Source organism: Mus pahari, chromosome 22 (assembly GCF_900095145.1).
Source record: "Mus pahari chromosome 22, PAHARI_EIJ_v1.1, whole genome shotgun sequence".
Classification (NCBI taxonomy): domain Eukaryota; kingdom Metazoa; phylum Chordata; class Mammalia; order Rodentia; family Muridae; genus Mus; species Mus pahari.
Window position 1 is genome coordinate 39,581,861 of NC_034611.1, and position 9,132 is coordinate 39,590,992.

Here is a 9,132-nt window from a genome sequence, read left to right on the forward strand (position 1 = left end):
GCCTGGTCTACAGAGTGAGTTCCAGGATAGCCAGGGCTACACAGAGAACCCCTGTCTCAAAACCAACTAAAACCAAAGCATCCCAAATGGTTAAACAGGCATTCTTTGCTTGTGAAGCACCCACTTAAGCTCTTCCTTACACCCCAACTCTTCGACTTTCACCTTGACTCTGACTTTTAAAAGTAATTTCTTGAGACGCGGGGTTTCTCCCTAAGGGTTCTGTGGCTGAGGACGGATTATGACTTCAGATCCTCAGACTCCCCCCACCCCCGCTCCTTCCGGTGCTGAGTGTGACCATTCTGGCTTGATTTTCAAAAGATGGGGATGCCCTGGGTGAGAGTACTAATTGTCGCCGAGCTTGCTCACTTTCAGCATCCAGAGGCATTCTGAGCTCCAACATTCTCTGAAGCCTGGGGACCAACTTTCCCAGGGATGGAGGGAAGCAGCAGGTGTCTGTATGGGTGAGCTCAGGCAGTGAGTGATTTAACTTGCAGGGTAAACCTGCTGTTGCTGCGCTCAGAATGCGGCAAATGGTGTCACTGGGTGCTGCCCAAAAGGCTCCAAGCTATGCCATCAAGTGAGTAAGATGGCAACGGTGCTGGATGCAAGAAGCAAACCCAGAACTGCTATAACAACTATGTTTAGGGCCATCAACAAATTTTTTAAAAAATAAATAAATAAAACAAGCAGGGAGCCAGATTTGTCCAACAACTATCAGTTGCCAAACCTCTGATCCAATGCGCCCCTCCCATCCCCACCCAGGGCCTTACCAGCTCCCAAGAGCACCCAGCCCCAGGTCTTGCATACCATTACTCCATTAAGTCAAGTCCTGGCCTTGTGGAAAACCAGAGCATAATTTACATCCTGATACAGAGAAACACTGTCTCAAAAGAAGAAAAAGCATGCAGTTAGGCTTCAACTTTCTTCTTACCTCTTTCTGTCACAAAGTTCCTAGCTGAGCGCTTGGAGAAGCAGAAGTGAAATTACTTTTTCTCCCCCTACACACACATATAGGCACCAGGAATCTTCTCCCTACGTATCCATACATGAGAATGGCGACGTTGGTAGAGTGTCTAAGCAGCCAGCTACTCAGGATGCTGTGAGTTGAGCCCATCGGTTAGGGAACATTCCACCTTGCAAAAGATTTCAATTTTTTTAAATTATTTCTTTGATAGAACAGCAGGTCCTCAACTACTAATGGATAAGTTAAGCAAGGCTGTGCTTGGTGAGCATCACTGAGCCTTCTCTTTGGCTGACTGGGTACCAGGATCTTTCACTGTCTCCCGTTTAACTGTCAGGCACTAGACAGAGCTAAATGGGGTATCCTGGAGCAAATTTACTTCACGCAAATTAAGAAGGACCAAACTATATAACTTCCATTTCCTATAAAAAGCAAATGACACATATTTTTGTGACTACGTGACACATGCTAAAGCCTTTTTGATCTGAGATGAAACAAGTTTCACACTACCAGCGTGCCAGCAGTCTGAAGCGGTTTGGACGGTGATGACAACATTTAAGAAGCCACTGAGACGTGCAGACTCTTGTTCTGGGCTAATCTCCCTCCTCACTCCTTTCTTAAATGTACAATTCTCTATGGTCAGATGACTGAATAAAGCCAATATTCTTCAGTCGCTCGTAAGTTCTTGAACATGGATGGTATAACCCCATTTTGTTTGCTCTCAGAGCAATTATGATATGATTATGCCCTATATGAAGACGTCATCCACACCTATACTGTAAAAGCCGAGTGTGTGTGTGTGTGTGTGTGTGTGTGTGTGTGTGTCTTTTGAAAACAGGAATACCCATGAAGGCAGTTACACGTAAGTGGCCAGAAAAAAGACTGGCTTATTTAGTCTTTTAAGGTTTTTGAATATTTTTGAAATAAGGTCTTATACCATGGCCAATCCTCTCAATCCTCCTGCTTCAGCCTCCAAAGTGAAGTTCAGACTGCATCCATTAGCATAGCCCAGGCTGGTATTCCTTGAATTGCTCTGGCCAAGTGTGGTAAGCCTCCACTCTCTCTTCTGCCTTGAACTTTCAGGCCGCGAATCCAAGACAGCGCCATCACAAAGAAGGAGGCATCTTGACTCTTGACTGACTTGAAGGAGAACTACCCAGGAGAGCTACCCAGCCTGAAATAACCAACTCGCTTTTGTGTAAACCACCAGCTTTACTGGATAAATACTCCCCTGGATTAGGCCACTGAGTTCTAGAACTGTTTGTTACAATGCACAGCATGAATGTCTGGGTGGAAGTATTTAAGTACATATTTATTAAAAAGGCTTCTAATGTGAAAGTGAATAAAGAAGAAGCATATGCCGGGCAAGGTGGCGCACACCTTTAATCCCAGCGCTTGCAAGGCGGAGGCAGGCGGATTTCTGAGTTCGAGGCCGGCCTGGTCTACAGAGTGAGTTCCAGGACAGCCAGGGCTACACAAAGAAAACCTGTCTCGAAAAACCAAAAATAAATAAATAAATAAAATACTATCAGGGGAAGAGTGGCATAATCATATATAACCTCAAAAACAGAAAGGAACAACTTCAAACATACCACTGGATTAAGAGTTCATGCTTTCTCAGCACGCTGTCACTGCCCGCTGTAAACCAAAACCCGTTTTCTGTCCCTGTCAATCCGACTACCCCGGGTGTGGCGCCTCGTCAGTAAAATCATAGCGTCTGCACATCCCTAACCATACTCCCAGGTTGGAGCACTACCCTGGACCCTTGGCTGGGTATTCTGCAGCTGTAATTCACGGGAGTCACCTATATCTATGACATTTAGCAAGCTGGGTGTACAGAACACATCTCCCCCAAGTGCTAATCCCAACTTACGCACTGAATCTCAAACATTTAATGCCCTAGCAGCAGCAGTGGGATCTCTATGAGTTTGAGGCAGCCTGGTCTACTGATCAAGTTCTAGGACAGCCAGACCACAAAGAAAAACCAGGGTGAGGGTGGGGGTGGGGGTGGGGGTGGGGGTGGGGAGCACAGCACGGGACTCTGAATCTGTACCTACAATAGCTTTGCCTTTGCAAAGCTGGATTTCCAGAGCTGCCTGTTATGGAAAAATTGCTGTGGACAGGAAATGAGAGGGGTGGTGTCCTGAGGAGACACAGGACAGGCACAGGCTAGTGACTGCTGGTGACTGGCTACTTTAACACACCAGGAGCCAGGCATGCGGACACCCCCTCCCCCCATTTGTCATTCAGAAACTTAGGGCAGTACGAGGGAGGATGGCCATGAATCTGAGGCCAGCACAGTTACATAGCAACACCCTGCCTGTACATAAATAAATACAGGGCTGCAAAGATGGCTCGGGGCTAGAGTATTCTCTGCTCTTTCAAAGGGAGAGCAGCTACCTGCTCACAACCAGCTAACTCCAGTCTCCTGATCTCCATGGGCACTGCGAACACATACATACACACATACACACACACACACACACACACACACACACACGGTGCACAAATTTACACAAAGGCAAAACACCCCCCCAAAAAAATGTTATTTTATTTAAAATAAAAATCTCAAAAAATATTTTTAATTGAATATAACTTTTACACGCATCACTTTTTCAAGTGGTAGCTAAATACCCAGTTGTTTTCACCTACCCACTCCTACCTACTTCAACCTAAGAATAATACCATGACAAGCTCCCTTACACAACAAAGACCCCAGGGCCTCTCTGGGAGACTTTCCTTTAGGTGAGACTTCAGAGCTAGCTGTTCAGTCGTCACTGAAGGGACTCTATGACAGAGGCAGGAGGATCTCTGTGTGTTGGGTACACACAGACACCCTTTCTCATGGAAAAGAAAAGAAAAAAGAACCACTGAAGGAGAGCTGTGTTTATCCTGAAGAAATAACAGTGACACAGACAGGACATACTAAGGAACAAAAGAGTTGGAGGATAAAGCCATTTGGAAAGATCACTCTCAGTTTCAACCTTCAAAGCCCTAACAATGCTCTCTTGAGAACTGTATTTAAAAAAAAAAAAAATTTTTTTTTTCCCCTGAGACACAGGGTCACAAATTACTGTTTTCCAAATTCTTAGGGACTCAAGCAAGCTTTTGAAATTAAAGCCTTTAAGTGAGCTGAAGACACAGTTCTCTACACAGACCAAACGCGCCCTGAGTCCACCACAGGGAAACCATGGGTCTCCTGCTCAGGCTCAGAAGGTAAGCTTTCCCTGGTTTCCGGTTTTTACTCTTGATATCCTGCTTTTAACTCGAGAATGCTCTAAATTGTTGTGGAAATGGGAAGCAAGGGGGGAATTAAGACAACATCCAGAGCAGTGATTTGACAGGGGTGGGGGATGGTAACTGAAGGGTTCCCCGGCTGGGTGATGGGGCACTTGTGCCTGCTAGTTATTCTTGTATTCCATCTCTCTGAGCAAGAGTTCACAGAAAGCACCAGAATCTCCTCTGGGTGGAGCAGAGGACTCTGGGAATTAGCTGTGCACCACGTTACTAAGCCGAGTTATAGCACAAGCTATTGGCTTTCATATGGAAGACAGGCTTTGGAAACACGGATGGGCTAAAGGAGAATGCTAACATTTGGTGTTACCAAGGTCAAACGAGGAGTTAACAAACGAGGCTGGGTGTTTTGTTTTGAGGGGAGAATTCTGCTGTGTAGCCCAGGCTAGCCTCAAACTAATGACTCACTCTCCACAGGGCTGGAATTGCAGGCATGGACCACCAGGCCTGGCATTTTTATAATTTGTTTATTCTTACTGATATGGATTGGTGTTTTGCATGCATGGCTGTTTGAAAGTGTTGGGTCCACTAGAACTGGAGTTGCAGATATTTGTGAAGTTGTGGGCTGCCACGTGGGTGCTAAGAACTGGCCCTGGGTTCCCTAGACGAGAAGCCAATGCTCTTAACTGCTGAGCCATCTCTCCAGCCCCCTAGGGCTAGCATTTATATTGTGACAGTTTTGATTTTTAAAATCAGCTTTGGTTGGACGTCTCAACAGTTGACAACTAACTGTTTTGTGGTCTCCAATTTTCCCTGAGCTTGAGAGGGTGGAAACCCCTCCCAATTCTAATATGGATTCCTAGTTTATTTATGTTGTGTGTGTGGATGAACCACAGCCCATAAAGAGGTCAGAGAGTCAGTTCCACCTTGTCACACCTTCTGTGAATCAAACTCCAATTGTCTGGTGGCAAGAGTCTGCCAAATGAGCCATCCTCTGGCCATTGTATTCTCAGTCTAAAACAAAACAAAACTTACTCACCATATGCTAAGTACACAACCAGGGTAACAAAGGAAGTTAATTATACCAACTACTCACACAACAGATATTTTAAAGAAACCGTTACTCAGTATCAATCAGCACACTTGAGACAACCTTGGACCTCGGTATGATTGGTCACTGCTCAAGTTCTTTCCATTACATTCAATCGGTATCAATTTAATACATATGGCTACTACCAGCCAAAAGCCTCACAGGAACTATGCCTGCCATGGGAAAGCCTGATGTCAACTTCGAGGTTATGTATTCCATAACCTTTCAGTTCACAGCTCTAAATATTAAGGCTCGAAGACGTGGGTTTTCCAGTCGTACACCTATCTGGTTGTTTCACAACTCAGTCTCATGCCATCAAAGTGGTAAACACACACACACACACACACACACACACACACACACACACACCTTACCACCACGTGGATTCTCTCAATGCACTTCGGGGGAAACATTCTTGGCCAGCTTCACAAAGTACAACTCCTTTTGGATCGGCACTATTGACCCCCCCCTTCTCTCCAGCTCCCCAAATCTACAGGAAGAGATACACTTCAATGCCCTAGGCAACTGAGAGAATCCTGAGGTCGAAAGGCGGCGCACAAGGCCCTGAGGACCTGCGGGACCAGCTGCGCTCCAAACGACCGTAGAAACTGCCCGTGCCCTGTGCTGCGGAAGAGTTTGCAGGGCAAGCACTTCCCCACACGCGCGACGTCGAGACGGCCAGCAAGGTGCGCGCCCCTGCCAGCGGCGCCCCCTCCCAGGGTCCCCATGAGCGCTCCCGGAGGATTACCAGCACTCGTAGGAGCCGGCGACTGTGCCCAGTACCTTTCGCTCCCGCGCCGGCCGGCCGCTCCGCACGGAGCTCGCGGGCCGCTGCGCTCCCTGCCCGCAGCCGCTCGCCCCACGCTCCACCGCGCGTGGTCTGGATGCCTTAGGGCCGCGCCGGCCACGCCCCGAAGGCCACGCCCCATCCAGCTGTCCGCAGGGCTACAGCGCCCCGCAGCGGCTGCTGGTCATTGCACCACGATCCTCCCGAACCGCACAATCCGGCGGTGTGGGGTGGCTCCCACTGGGACTCAACGCCTCGAGCAGCAGGAGGACACCCGCGCTGAGGGTTGTTTCCTCAGCGGCATCGGGCACCAGGCGTGCCAGATGGATAGACTGAGCAGAGAACCCTCCAGTTCTCCACCTGTGGCCGGCTTTCTGGAGCCGATGCAAACCGGGGAAGCTGCTGCAGAGGGTCGGGAATCCTCTCTCCCGCTGCTGCCTAGTGAAGGACCAGCAGGGACATCAGTCCTCACCGGCGGGTTCCAAGCACGCCTTACATACTGTTGTCTTGACTGTTTTTGTCTCTCACTGCCAAAGCTACTTTTTCAGTACCTAGAAGAGCTCCCTGGGCAGCATAAACTAGGGGGTTGCGCTCCAACAAAGGTCTGCAACATCTGGCCTATGTGAGCCTGCCTCATCATGCTTGTTGATGAAGCATGAGAACTCAAATTCAAATCCCTCAGCACCGGTATACATATACATGCAAGCAAGAAAGTTAACACACAGCCGGGCGTGGTGGCGCACGCCTTTAATCCCAGCACTCCGGAGGCAGAGGCAGGCGGATTTCTGAGTTCGAGGCCAGCCTGGTCTACAGAGTGAGTTCCAGGACAGCCAGGGCTACACAGAGAAACCCTGTCTCGAAAAACCAAAAAGAAAGAAAGAAAAAAAGAAAGTTAACACACATACAGGTACACATACGTCCGCGTGCGCTCGCGCGCGCGTGCACACACACACACACACACACAAATGATTTGATGACGAGTGAGTGATGGAACCTTTTGCTCACAGAGGTGGAGGGGTCAGCAGGTAGAACTGTGAACATATTACCTGAGGCTGGGAATAAATTTATGGTGAAGCGATTTTTCCCCCCTCTGGAATATAGCTGGTTTTCAAGGAAAGAACCTCCTTTTCCTTAGACTGTTTCCTTTGCCTCCTGAAAGCTTCAAACAGGAGACACTCCAAAACCCCCTCTCTGCCCACCCTAGAAGAGACTTAAGCACTTGATCCTCCGAAACTATTTAGGAATGCTCCCCGCTCCCGCGCCCGCCCCCTGTCACCCTCTGCGCCGGTCCCCCCAACCCCCATCCGCCGTTCCCTCTAAGTCTCAGCAGCTGTTTTATTTAGCGGAGTGTGAAAACTCTTCTGGGAGAAATTTGTTCTCAATCCCTGTCACTCCCAACCTGAAACTGTTAGGAGAGGCGCCTATCCTGTCCCTACCCACTAAGAGCTCCAGGTTGCTCTGCAAGCAGGTCTCAACTAAACTCCAGAGCTCCCGACATAAAGTATGTACACGTGACATTTCAAAGTGATTATTTCTCTTTTATCCACAGTGAGAAATCCTCTCCCTTCCCTAAGGATTAACACGGAGTTAACAGTTGAGCAGGGGGGGAGGGGTTCTTCAGTGTTGTAGCACCTCATGAAGGGACCTTGCTTCTTTCTGTAAACAGTCTTAGTGAAATTCATTGGTTGGGTCATTAAAATTTGAAAAATAAAAAGGAAAGAAATGAAAGAGGAGAAGGGGCTGAATGGAAAAAAGGAGCAGCTCAGTGAAAGCAAATTGGACGAAGAAAAACAAAAGAAAAACCCCAAAACAAAACAACAACAACAACAACAAACTCCACAAAACCACAAAACCACAAAAAAAAAAAAAAAAAAAACATCCTGTAAGATCTGTGAGTTCCCCTGGGAGCTGACTAGTCTGCATTTGTACCCAGACTTTGATTAATGGGAATTCCAGGCAGTGACTGAGCTGTCTTGGAGATCTTATCTCCAAGGAGCCACAGTTTAGAGCAACCAATGAAAAGAAACTCCTAAATCTCCCTGGATTTGAGGAAGGCCCCCAGCCAGCAGCTCCACTCTTGCTCCTTTGGTAGGAGCAGCCAGCAGCCAGCAGCCAGGCTTCTCTAACCTCCCTCCCACACACCTTAGTTACTTTCCTATTGCTGTGATAAGACGCCATGACCAAGGAAACATATAAAAGAAAATGTGGGTTGGAGAGTTGACAGCTCAGCAGTTAAGAGCACTGACTGCTCTTCCAATGCCCTCTTCTGGTGTGTCTGAAGACAATGACAGTATACCCACATACATGAAATAAATAAATAAGTCTGTAAAAAAAAAAGAAGAAGAAGAAGAAAAAGAAGAAAGAAAGAAAGAGAGAGAGAAAGAAAGAAAGAAAAGAAAAGAAAAGAAAAGAAAAGAAAAGAAAAGAAAAGAAAAGAAAAGAAAATGTTTGGTTAGGGCATATGCTTCGGGGAACATGGCCGCAGGCGGGCAGGGTGTTACCTCAGCAGCTGACACACTCACCAGACAGAGAGACCTAGCTAGAAATGGTGTGCACTTTTGAAACCTCAAAGCCCACTCCCAATGACACCTCCTCCAACAAGGCCACATCTCCTAATTCTTCCCAAACAGTTCCACCATCTGAGGACCAAGTATTCAAATATGAGCTACAGGGGCCATTCTCATTCAAACCGCTACACAGGCATGAGAAAGACATCTACTTTGTGAATGACAAGGTTCATTGCTCAGTGATCATATGGTCTGCTCTTCTTTCCACCAACCTTTCTTTAACGAGTTGACTGCACTAATTATTTTCACGGTAGTGTTGATTCAACCTTCAGCAATGTTTTGGTCTCTAAGTTTGTTACCACACAAACAGGCTTTTGCTTTTGTAGAAAGCCTTCCATGGGTCCCTCTATAATCATATTCTCCTAGCGTCCACCCTGAACTTTATACTCTCTTACTAATACTATATGTTTCTTTTTGACCTTTTGACAAATGAATATTTTGTTACTGCCTATACAATTTTTTTTTTTTTTTTTTTTTTTTTTTTTTGGTTTTT

General features: G+C 47.0%; 1 protein-coding gene across 2 annotated transcripts in view; it reads right to left on the reverse strand.

Moving 5' to 3' along the window:
* Positions 1-6,147, reverse strand: part of Ankrd6 (ankyrin repeat domain 6) — a 143,690-nt gene extending 137,543 nt beyond the window's left edge. For both annotated transcript variants that reach the window (XM_029533421.1, XM_021222247.2), the window contains exon 1: positions 6,069-6,147. The gene's annotated coding sequence lies outside the window, so the exon portion shown is untranslated. The remainder of the gene's footprint in view (positions 1-6,068) is intronic.
* Between the last annotated feature and the right edge of the window lie 2,985 nt (positions 6,148-9,132).